Here is a 12451-nt window from a genome sequence, read left to right as displayed (position 1 = left end):
TTTTATTTGTTTATATAAAGTTCACTGACACTAAGGTGAGGAATCATTTACAGAAGACCTCGGCACACAAAACAGATAAAAAGAGCTCACTGACAAGAAAACGCCAGTAAAAGTGTATTTTGGGCGTTCAACGCCCAAAATGGGCATCCACTGGGCGTTGAACGCCAGTAATGGTAGCAATCTGGGCGTTCAACGCCAGAAATGGGCACCCACTGGGCGTTGAATGCCAGTAATGGCAGCAGCTGGGCGTTGAACGCCCAGGAGAGCAGCAATTGGGCGCTGAACGCCCAAAACAGGCAGTGTTTGGGCGTTCAAACGCCAGGATGGCAGGGAGGAGACAAAACTCATTTTTGTTCAAAATTTTTCATTCTAAATCTTGATTTTCATACTTCAATTCATGTTTCTTACATAAACATGTCAAGAACCCTGATTTCTAAATTCCATAATTTCTAAAAACCCTACCACTGAAAATATCAAATGTATTTTAATCCATAAGCACCAGGCATCTTTGCAAATTCAATCCAACTCTTTTCAAAATTCTTTTTTTTCACAAATCTATCTTTTTCAACTCATCAATATCTTTTTCAAAACCTCCACTTTATCTTTTTCAAAAATTAAATCTATCTTTCTCAAAAATCTTTCATATCCTCTCAATTTTAAACTATATCTTCTCTTATCATATCTTCTATCTTATCTTTTCCAAATAAATCTTTTTATCATATCTTTATCTCTTTTTTCGAAAACCCACCCTCCCCCCCTTATAAATTTGAGTTCGGCCTTCCTCCTCTCCCATCAACAATTGCCCCTAGCTCTCCTTCTATCCCTCTCCTTTCTCTTCTTTTGCTTGAGGACAAGCAAACCTCTAAGTTTGGTGTGTTTATCCGCAATCACTAAGATCATGGCCCCCAAAGGAAAACAACCCACTCCAAGAGGCAAGAAAGAGAGCGTTCCAAAACCACTTTGGAATCAAGGGAAGTTCTTATCTAAAGAACATTCGGACCATTATAACAAAATAATGGGTCTGAGATCAGTGATCCTGGAAGTTAGATTCGATCTGAAAGAAGATGAATACCTGGAGATCCAGGAGCAAATTCGAATCAGGAGCTGGGAAGTCCTAGCTAATTCTGAAACGAAAGTGGGAAGGAACATGGTCCAGGAGTTCTATGCTAATATGTGGCAAACTAACAAGCAGAAACTATCTGGGACTGCTCTCTATGACTATCGGACCGTGGTCAGAGGAAAGATTGTTCATACCCACCCTGACAGGATCAGGGAGATCTTAAAGCTACCTCAGCTGAAGGATGATTCAGACTCCTTCAACAGGAGGATGATGAGAGCAGACAAGGGCCTGGATAAGATTCTAGAGGACATATGTATCCCTGGAGCCAGGTGGACCACCAACACAAAGGGTGTCCCAAATCAACTCAAGAGAGAGGATCTCAAACCAGTCGCCAGAGGATGGCTAGACTTCATTGGGCATTCTCTGTTGCCTACTAGCAACCGTTCTGAAGTCACAGTTAAAAGAGCAGTGATGATCCATTGCATCATGATGGGAAAGGAAATGGAAGTTCATCAGCTGATTTCAGCTGAACTCTACAAAATTGCTAACAAAAATTCTAAAGAGGCCAGGTTGGCTTATCCAAGCGTGATTTCTCTACTCTGCAAGGACGCTGGAGTAAGGATGGGAATAACTGAGTATATCTCAGTTGAGAAGCCAATCACCAAAGCATCAATGGAAAAACAACAAGCACAGGATGATCCCATCAAGAAGAAAACGCAGGAATTCCTCCCAGAAATCCCTCAATCTGAATATTGGGAGTATCTTGAGACGTCTGTTACCAAGATATGGGAAGCTATGGAGCAAATAATAAAAGAACAGAAGGAACACAGTCAAATTCTTACCTATATGTTTAAAGAACAAGAGGAGCAAGGGCGTGACTTAAGGGACTTGAAGCGCCAGAAGTTATCTCTTGCAGGACCGAGCACCCCAAGGATCAAAGGAACCCCTGTTCCCCCAGAATAAAGGTTGTTAAATTCCAATCTCTGCTTTAAATCTGTGATAGCGTCATTAGAAAGGTTCACCTTAGGAGTCATATAGTAGTAATTAGTATCTATTTTGATCTTATCTCCAATTAAGCTATAGTTTATTTTTCTCATCATCAGCAAACATGAATAAAATAGTAGATCTTTTGAATAAAAAACAATAAAATTTCGAGTTTTAATAAGAGAAATTCTAATTAGTTACATGTGGTGGCAATACTTTCTGTCTTCTGAATGAATGCTTGAACAGTGCATATGTCTTTTGAATTTGTTGTTTAAGACTGTTAAATATGTTGACTCTTGAAAGAATGGTGAACATGAAACATGTTATTGATGATCTGAAAAATCATAAAAATGATTCTTGAAGCAAGAAAAAGCAGCAAAAAAAAAAAACAACAACAACAGAAAAATCCAATAACCCTTAAAACCAAAAGGCAAGGGCAAATAAAAAGGATCCCAAGGCTTTGAGCATCAGTGGATAGGAGGGCATAAAGGAATAAAATCCTGGTCTAAGCGGCTAAACCAAGCTGTCCCTAACCATGTGCTTGTGGCGTGTAGGTGTCAAGTGAGAACTTGAGACTGAGCGGTTAAAGTCAAGGTCCAAAGCAAAAAAAAGAGTGCGCTTAAGAACCCTGGACACCTCTAATTGGGGGCTTTAGCAAAGCTGAGCCACAATCTGAAAATGTTCACCCAATTATCTGTCTGTGGCATTTATGTATCCGGTGGTAATACTGGAAAACAAAGTGCTTAGGGCCACGGCCAAGACTCATGAAATAGCTGTGTTCAAGAATCATCACACTGAAATAGGAGAATCAATAACACTCTCTGAATTCTAAGTTCCTATAGATGCCAATCACTCTGAGCTTTAATGAATAAAGTGAGATGCCAAAACTGTTCAGAAGTAAAAAGCTACTAGTCCCGCTCATCTAATTAGAATCTGAGCTTCACTCAAAAACTCTGAGATATTATAGCTTCTCAACTTATTAGTCTTCTATTTTATTTGTCTAGTTGCTTGAGGACAAGCAACAGTTTAAGTTTGGTGTTGTGATGAGCGGATATTTTATACGCTTTTTGGGGTTAATTTCATATATTTTTTAGTATGTTTTAGTTAGTTTTTAGTTTATTTTCATTAGTTTTTAGGAAAAATTCATATTTCTGGACTCTACTATGAGTTGTGTATTTTTCTGTAATTTCAGGTATTTTTCTGGCTGAAATTGAGGGAGCTGAGCAAAAATCTGATTCAGGCTGAAAAAGGACTGTTGATGTTGTTGGATTCTGACCTCCCTGCACTCAAAGTGGATTTTCTGGAGTTACATAACTCGAAATGGCGTGCTTCCAATTGCGTTGGAAAGTAGACATCTAGGGCTTTCCAGAAATATATAATAGTCTATACTTTGCTCAGGGATAGATGACGTAAACTGGCGTTCAACGCCAGTTCTCTGCCTAATTCTGGCGTCCAGCGCCAGAAAAGGATTAAAAGTTGGAGTTCAACGCCAGAAATGGATCCAAACCTGGCGTTGAACGCCCAAAATGGCCTTATGCACGTGAATTGCTTAAGTCTCAACCCCAGCACACACCAAGTGGGTCCCAGAAGCGGATCTCTGCACCATCCATCATAGTTTACTCATTTTTTGTAAACCTAGGCTACTAGTTTAGTATTTAAACAACTTTTAGAGACTTATTTTTGCATCTCATGACATTTTAGATCTGAACTTCGTACTCTTTGACGGCATGAGTCTCTAAACTCCATTGTTGGGGGTGAGGAGCTCTGCTGTGTCTCAATGAATTAATGCAAGTATTTCTGTTTTCTATTCAAACACGCTTGTTCCTATCTAAGATGTTCATTCGCGCTTAACTGTGATGAAGGTGATGATCCGTGACACTCATCACCATTCTCAACCCATGAACGTGTGCCTGACAACCACCTCCGTTCTATATCAGATTGAATGAGTATCTCTTAGATCTCTTAATCAGAATCTTCGTGGTATAAGCTAGAATTGATGGCGGCATTCATGAGAATCCGGAAAGTCTAAACCTTGTCTGTGGTATTCCGAGTAGGATTCAAGGATTGAATGACTGTGACGAGCTTCAAACTCCTGAAGGCTGGGCGTTAGTGACAAACGCAAAGGAATCAAGGGATTCTATTCCAACCGGATCGAGAACCAACCGGTGATTAGCCGTGCTGTGACAGAGCGCGTGAGCGTAGTTTTCACTGGAAGGATGGAAGGTAGCCATTGACAACGGTGATCCACCAACACACAGCTTGCCATAGGAGGACATGCGTGCGTGAATTAGAAGACAGAGGAAAGCAGAGATTCAGAAGACAAAGCATCTCCAAAACTCCAACATATTCTCCATTACTGCATAACAAGTAACCTTTAATTTATGCTCTCTTGGTTATTCGCAATTCAACTGATAAACATATTTGACTTCCTGACTAAGATTTACAAGATAACCATAGATTGCTTCAAACCAACAATCTCCGTGGGATTCGACCCTTACTCACGTAAGGTATTACTTGGATGACCCAGTGCACTTGCTGGTTAGTGGTACGAGTTGGGAAAAGTGTGATTCACAATTCGTGCACCAGTCATGCAATGATTAATTCATCTTATCTAGTCAACTCCAACAAATGAAAGAAGGTATCATGTCATCTTCACATAGAGAGAAAGTCAAACAAGACTAATTAATCATGTCTCAATTATAAACAAGAATTTATCTTATTACGTCATCTCCAACATTGGAAGAAGATATAGGTTATCTTCCATGAGAGAAAGTCTAACAAGACTAGCTAATCTCAATCCAAAAGTCCTAATCAACTCACTAATTAAATTAGCAAAAGATTAGCGTCAATGGAAACAATATTAGCTAACAACTCTAGATCACCAACATGAGTTGGGTTTTTATGACTCAAGATTGCCTAATTACTCTTTCCAAGCCAAGAATGCTCAAAATCTACTCTAACAACCAACCAAGCATTTTGTCAAACACTTGGAAGGCATAAAAGGAAAGCATAGTAAATGACAAGAAATAGTAAAATCTACCAACTACTAATTGCAAGAAATCAATAATCACAACTCAAATCAACATCAAAAGAATATCAAACATCAAATTGCATTAAAAGTAAATCAAATCCAACAATAGCATCCATGAACATAAAAGAGAAATTAACATGAAAACTTAAGGAGAATACAGTAGTAGAACAAGAAATTGTAAAGGAAATAAGATGAGAACATGAAATTAAACCTAAATCTAAAAGAGATTAACCTAACCTAATTCTAGAGAGAAGAGGGAGCTTCTCTCTCTAGAAACTAACTTACATGATGCTAATGCTACAAACAATTGCTCCCCCTCTTGCTTGGACTTTAATTCTGCATGAAATACACTCAGAAAATAAGTTGAATTTGGGCCTGGGCAGCTCAGAAATTGCCCCCAGTGTTTTGCCTTCAAGTGGGCCACGTGAGAGTATTGGCGCGCGCGCGCCATGTGCGCGTGCGCGTCGACTGGCAAATTCTCAACCCACGCGGACGTGGCATGTACGCGTGCGCGTCCTTTGGTGCATTCCCAATCTTTGTTTCTTCATGCATTCTCTCATTTTGTATGCTTTTCTCCTCATTTCTTCCATCTAATACTTGCCTTATGAACCTGAAATCACTCAACAAATACATCAAGGAATTGAATGGAATTAAAGTGAATTAAAATCACCAATTTTAAGGCCTAAAAAGCATATTTTCATATTTAAGCACAAATCAAGGGAGAATTTCAAAATCATGCTATTTTATTGAATAAATATGGAAAAAAGTGATAAAATCTCCCAAATTAAGCACAAGATAAACCACAAAATTGGGATTTATCAAATCTCCCCACACTTAAACTAAGCATGTCCTCATGCTAAAATCAAGAAAGAAGCAAAGGGACATCAACATTTATTCAATGCAAACTAACTACATGCAACCTATCTGTATGCGATCTATCTACATGAATGCATCTACTTGGTCAAAACAATTAATTTTCAAGAATACATATACAAGTACAAGGGTTAAAGCAATAGTAATCAAATCAAACCCACAATTGAATTGAATTGTTAAAAAGATTTTCCAAACTTGCAAGAAAAGATGACCATGGGTGGAAATATGTAATTGAGCAATTGAACCCTCACCGGATGTGTATCCGCTTTAGTCGCTCAAGTGTATGGGGTTGATTCACTCAATTCTCCCCTAATCATGCTTTCCAAGATTTGTTTTTCATCTAACAATCAACAATTAATTCATGCATGCATACAAATATCATGAGGGCTTTCCCATAGGTTGTAATGGTGCTAGGGTCAGGGTAAGATGCATATGATCAAGTGGGCTTGAAATTTGAATCTTTGATTAACTTAAACTTCCCACCTAACCTATGACAACCTATACAATTCTAAACAAACCTAACTACCCATTCTTCACTTTTTCACACACTCATGCATTCTCTTTCGATCACCACACATATGCATTGATTTTTTTATTGAACCTTGACTTTGGGGCATTTTTGTCCCCTTCTTATTGCTTTCTTTTCTTTCTTTTCTATATATTTTCTTTTTTTTCTTATATATATATATATTTTTTTTTCTTTTTGTTTTTCTCAATTTTTTTTTCAAACTAAAATATATACAAGAACATCAATGCATATGGTTTACACATGATTAATACATGAGTATGTTCCTAATTCCCAAGATTCTCAACACAAATACAAAAACACATTTTTATCTCTATCCAATGTTCCCAACTTTTCCAAAATCAAATAATAACACTCTCACTAGCCTAAGCTAATCAAAGATCCAAATTAAGGGATATTTATTGTTTTTCACTTAGGCTTGTAATGTGCTACAATTAAGAACAAATGGGTTAAGCATAGGCTCAAATTGGTTATCAATGGAAGATAAAAGGTAGGCTTATTTGGGTAAGTGAGCTATTTGAACAATGGCCTCAATCATATAAATGCATGTATACACAAAATAATGGACATATAGAATTAAACAAATCAAAGATTACAATCATAGGAAGAAAATAATGCACACAAGAATGAAAATAAGTGGTTATATATGATGTAACCACACAATTAGGCTCAAATCTCACATGCTTGTGTTCTTAGCTCAAAAATCATGTTCCACAAAGTATATAATTCAAGCAAGTTCTAAAATTTTTTTTTCAATTGGGGTATGATGAGCGGATAATTTATACGCTTTTTGGCATTGTTTTTAGTATGTTTTTAGTAGGATCTAGTTACTTTTAGGGATGTTTTCATTAGTTTTTATGTTAAATTCACATTTTTGGACTTTACTATGAGTTTGTGTATTTTTCTGTGATTTCAGGTATTTTCTGGCTAAAATTGAGGGACTTGAGCAAAAATCAGATTCAAAGGTTGAAGAAGGACTGCTGATGCTGTTGGATTCTGACCTCCCTGCACTCAAAGTGGATTTTCTGGAGCTACAGAACTCGAAATGGCGCACTTCAAATTGCGTTGGAAAGTAGACATCCAGGGATTTCCAGCAATGTATAATAGTCCATACTTTGCCTAAGCTTAGACGACGCAAACTGGCGTTCAACGCCAGTTCTCTGCCCAATTCTAGCGTCCAGCGCCAGAAACAAGCTGCAAAGTGGAGTTCAACGCCCAAACTGGCACCAAAACTGGCGTTCAACTCCAGGAATGACCTCTACACGTGTAACACTCAAGCTCAGCCCAAGCACACACCAAGTGGGCCCCGGAAGTGGATTTATGCATCAATTACTTACTTCTGTAAACCCTAGTAGCTAGTTTATTATAAATAGGACCTTTTACTATTGTATTAGACATCCTGGATTGTATTTTGATCCTGTGATCTCGTTTTGGGGGCTGGTCATCTCGGCCATGCCTGGACCTTTCACTTATGTATTTTCAACGGTAGAGTTTCTACACTCCATAGATTAAGGTGTGGAGCTCTGCTGTTCCTCAAAGATTAATGCAAAGTACTACTATTTTCTATTCAATTCATCTTATTTCGCTTCTAAGATATTCATTCGCACTTCAACCTGAATGTGATGAACGTGACAATCATCATCATTCCCTATGAACGCGTGCCTGACAACCACTTCCGTTCTACATTAGAATTGAATGAGTATCTCTTAGATCTCTTAATCGGAATCTTCGTGGTGTAAGCTAGAATGATGGCGGCATTCAAGAGAATCCGGAAAGTCTAAACCTTGTCTGTGGTATTCCGAGTAGGATTCAATGATTGAATGACTGTGACGAGCTTCAAACTCGTGATTGCTGGGCGTAGTGACAGACGTAAAAGGATAGTAAATCCTATTCCAGCAGGATCGAGAACCGACAGATGAATAGCCGTGCCGTGACAGGGTGCGTTAACCATTTTCACTGAGAGGATAAGATGAAACCATTGACAAGGGTGATGCCTCCAGACGATTAGCCGTGCCGTGACAGGGCATTTGGATCATTTTCCCGAGAGAAGACCGAAAGTAGCCATTGACAATGGTGATGTATCACATAAAGCCAGCCATGGAAAGGAGTAAGACTGATTGGATGAAGGCATCAGGAAAGCAAAGGTTCAGAGGAACGAAAGCATCTCTATTCGCTTATCTGAAATTCTCACCAATGATTTACATAAGTATTTCTATCCCTATTTTATTAATTATTTTCGAAAACCCCATTACTATTTTATATCTGCCTGACTGAGATTTACAAGGTGACCATAGCTTGCTTCATACCAACAATCTCCGTCGGATTCGACCCTTACTCACGTAAGGTATTACTTGGACGACCCAGTGCACTTGCTGGTTAGTTGTGCGAAGTTGTGAACCATGGTATTGGCACCAAGTTTTTGGCGCCATTACCAGGGAAAGAAAGAGCGATGAATTTTACATAATCAAAGTGTAATCACAATTTTTGCGCACCAAGTTTTTGGCGCCGTTGCCGGGGATTGTTCGAGTTTGGACAACTGACGGTTCATCTTGTTGCTCAGATTAGGTAATTTTCTTTTTGTTTCATTTTCAAAAATTTTTCAAAAAAATCTTTCAAAAATTTCTCCTTTGTTTTCGAAAAAATTTTTAAAATAAAAATCTTTTCAAAAATATATTTTTCTTCAGAATTTTTAAGAATGAATTCTAGTGTTTCATGGTGATTTGTTGAATCCTGGCTGGCTGTAAGCCATGTCTAATCTTTTGGACTGGGGTTTCAACTTACAATCACAAAAGAAGAGATTCTCACACACTTAGTTGCTCTATACATGAAAAGTATCCATATCTGCTGAAGCTTGGCTGGCCATTGGCCATGTCTAGTGTTTTGGACTGGAGCTTTCATTGAAAGCTTGGCTGGCTAGTGAGCCATGTCTAATTCCTGGACTGAAGCTTTAGACTAACATGGCAAGATTCCTGGAATTCATATTAAAAATTTTGGAATCCTTATTTTCCTTTTTCAATTAATTTTCAAAAAATCCAAAAAATTTTAGAAAATCATAAAAATCAAAAATATTTTTCTGTTTCTTGTTTGAGTCATGTGTCATGTTATAAGTTTGGTGTCAATTGCATATGCATCTTGCATTTTTTTTCGAAAATTCATGCATTCATAGTGTTCTTCATGATCTTCAAGTTGTTCTTGGTAAGTCTTCTTGTTTGATCTTGATGTTTTCTTGTTTTGTGTTGTATGGTGTTTTTCATATGCATTTTTCGTTTGTTAGAGTCTACACATGAAAGATTTCTAAGTTTGGTGTCTTACATGTTTTCTTTGCATATAAAAATTTTTCAAAAATGTGTTCTTGATGTTCGTCATGACCTTCAAAGTGTTCTTGGTGTTCATCTTGACATTCATAGCATTCTTGCATGCATTCATTGTTTTGATCCAAAATTTTCATGCATTGCATCATTTTCATGTTTTTCATAAAAATTCAAAAAAATAAAAAATATATATATATATATATATATATATCTTTCCTTTTTTTTCTCCTCATCAAATTCGAAAATTAGATTTGACTTTTTAAAAAATTTTTAAAATCCAGTTGTTTTCATGAGTCAAGTCAAATTTTCAATTTAAAATCTTATCTTTTTCAAAATCTTTTTCAAAAATCAAATCTTTTTCATTTTTCTTAGTTATTTTCGAAAATTTTTAAAATATTTTTCAAAAATATTTTTTTTTCTTATTTTTATATCAAATTTTCGAAAATAAAAAAAACAATTAATGTTTTGATTCAAAAATTTCAAGCTTGTTACTTGCTTGTTAAGAAAGATTCAAACTTTAAGTTCTAGAATTATATCTTGTGATTTTTTTGTGAATCAAGTCATTAATTGTGATTTTAAAAATTCAAATCTTTTTCAAAAACTAATTTCTATCATATCTTTTCAAAAATATCTTCTTATCTCACCTTTTTCAAAAATTTGATTTCAAAATATCTTTTCTAACTTCCTAACTTCTTATCTTTTCAAAATTTGTTTCAACTAACTAACTAACTTTTTGTTTGTTTCTTATGTTTTTCAAAACTACCTAACTAACACTCTCTCTCTCTCTACTTTTCGAAAATATCTTCCCTCTTTTTTAAAATTTCTTTTTAATTAACTAATTATTTCAATTTTTAAATCTTAATTTTCGAAAATTACTAATTCTTTTTTTTCAAAAATTATTTTCGAAAATTCTCCTTCTCTCTCATCTCCTTCTATTTACTTATTCATCTACTAACACTTCATCGCACCCAAATTCGAACCCCCTCTTCCATCTGTGTTCGAATTTCTTCTTCTTCTTTTCTTCTACTCACACTGGGACCTTTATACTGTGGTAAAAAAGACCTCTATTATTATTATTTTTCTGTTCTTTCTTTTTTATATGAGCAGGAGCAAGGACAAGAACATTCTTGTTGAAGCAGATTCAGAACCTGAAAGGACTCTGAAGAGGAAACTAAGAGAAGCTAAAATACAACAATCCAGAGATAACCTTTCAGAAATTTTCGAACAAGAAGAGGAGATGGCAGCCGAAAATAATAATAATGCAAGGAGAATGCTTGGTGACTTTACTGCACCTAATTCCAATTTACATGGAAGAAGCATCTCCATTCCTACCATTGGAGTAAACAACTTTGAGCTGAAACCTCAATTAGTTTCTCTGATGCAGCAGAACTGCAAGTTTCATGGACTTCCATCTGAAGATCCTTTTCAGTTCTTAACTGAATTCTTGCAGATATGTGATACTGTTAAGACTAATGGAGTAGATCCTGAAGTCTACAGGCTCATGCTTTTCCCTTTTGCTGTAAGAGACAGAGCTAGAATATGGTTGGACTCTCAACCCAAAGATAGCTTGAACTCTTGGGATAAGTTGGTCATGGCTTTCTTAGCCAAGTTCTTTCCTCCTCAAAAGCTGAGCAAGCTTAGAGCTGATGTTCAAACCTTCAGACAGAAAGAAGGTGAATCCCTCTATAAAGCTTGGGAAAGATACAAGCAGCTGACCAAAAAAGTGTCCTTCTGACATGCTTTCAGAATGGACCATCCTGGATATATTCTATGATGGTTTATCTGAGCTATCAAAGATGTCATTGGATACTTCTGCAGGTGGATCCATTCACCTAAAGAAAACGCCTACAGAAGCTCAAGAACTCATTGACATGGTTGCTAATAACCAGTTCATGTACACTTCTGAAAGGAATCCTGTGAGTAATGGGACGCCTATGAAGAAGGGAGTTCTTGAAATTGATACTCTGAATGCCATATTGGCTCAGAACAAAATATTGACTCAGTAAGTCAATATGATTTCTCAGAGTCCGAATGGAGTGCAAGCTGCATCCAACAGTACTCAAGAGGCTTCTTATGAAGAAGAAGCTTATGATCCTGAAAACCCTGCAATAGCAGAGGTGAATTACTTAGGTGAACCTTATGGAAACACCTATAACCCATCATGGAGAAATCATCCAAATCTCTCATGGAAGGATCAAAGGCCTCAACAAGGCTTTAATAATGGTGGAAGAAACAGGTTTAACAATAATAAACCTTTTCCATCATCCACTCAGCAACAGACAGAGAACTCTGAACAAAATACCTCCAATTTAGCAAACTTAGTCTCTGATCTATCCAAGGCCACTGTAAGTTTCATGAATGAAACAAGGTCTTCCATTAGAAATTTGGAAGCACAAGTGGGCCAGCTGAGTAAAAGGATCACTGAAATCCCTCCTAGTACTCTCCCAAGCAATACAGAAGAGAATCCAAAAGGAGAGTGCAAGGCCATTGACATAAGCACCATGGCCGAACCTGTAAGGGAAGGAGAGGACGTGAATCCCAAGGAGGAAGACCTCCTGAGACGTCCAGTGATCAATAAGGAGCTTTCTTCTGAGGAACAAAAGGAATCTGAGACTCAACTAGAGACCATAGAGATTCCATTAAACCTCCTTATGCCCTTCATGAGC

Source organism: Arachis ipaensis, chromosome B6 (assembly GCF_059453495.1).
Source record: "Arachis ipaensis isolate K30076 ecotype BB chromosome B6, ASM5945349v1, whole genome shotgun sequence".
Lineage (NCBI taxonomy): Eukaryota > Viridiplantae > Streptophyta > Magnoliopsida > Fabales > Fabaceae > Arachis > Arachis ipaensis.
Note: the sequence above shows the minus strand (reverse complement) of the source record.